The sequence below is a fragment of the Hevea brasiliensis genome, chromosome 9 (assembly GCF_030052815.1).
Source record: "Hevea brasiliensis isolate MT/VB/25A 57/8 chromosome 9, ASM3005281v1, whole genome shotgun sequence".
NCBI classification, from domain to species: domain Eukaryota; kingdom Viridiplantae; phylum Streptophyta; class Magnoliopsida; order Malpighiales; family Euphorbiaceae; genus Hevea; species Hevea brasiliensis.
In genome coordinates, this window is record NC_079501.1 from 16183638 (window position 1) to 16184379 (window position 742).

General features: G+C 27.6%; 1 non-coding gene across 1 annotated transcript; it reads right to left on the reverse strand.

Annotated features, from left to right (window-relative positions):
- Positions 1 to 436: 436 nt before the first annotated feature.
- Positions 437 to 508, reverse strand: TRNAH-GUG (transfer RNA histidin (anticodon GUG)). Its single transcript has one exon. It is a non-coding gene; the product is annotated as a tRNA-His (tRNA).
- Positions 509 to 742: the final 234 nt, after the last annotated feature.

Consider the following 742-nt stretch of genomic DNA (forward strand, 5'->3'; position numbering starts at 1 on the left):
TTATTAACACAAAAGATAAAGTGATTCTTCTACGACAAATTGTAAGTGCTTGTGCTTAAATCAAATATATTATTTGTTCATAAACAATCGGTTCCCAACAGCTGGTATAATCACATTTAAGATTATAATTAATAATTTAAAATATATGATAAATATGAAATCTAATAATTAGCAATTTAAAGATTATAATTGAAATGTAAAATTATTAGCTTTTGAGACTTTAAAAATTTAAAATTAAACCGGTTGTTATCAAGCTATCATTAACTGACATAATTATTGATCCAAATAAGCCCTAGTTCGTAATTTTAATTGTGTGAAAGACATACTTTATTGCACTAGAATGAACAGTGAAAAGTGAGAGAGTTCTTCGGCGTCGTTTTAGCCAGTGCAATTGCCAAACAAACAAGTACAAAATAAAACTTCACAAGATGAATTTTGTGGCTGCTGGGATTCGAGCCCAGGTCTCCACGGCCACAACGTGGAATTCTTACCACTAAACTACAGCCACCACTAATTTTAGTTTCGTATTTTTATTTAAATTAGGTTCTAAATATTTTATTTTTTATGATAATATTTTACCTTTTATTATATCTAACTTTTTACATCTTAATCAATCCTCATTCCATTACCATCTTTAAACCTGCTTAGTGAAGGTTGAGCCACAAGCAAGGAAAGAATTCCATAAATCCAATTAAATTTAATAATTTTGAATATTAAATTAATATATTTTGACTTGATTATT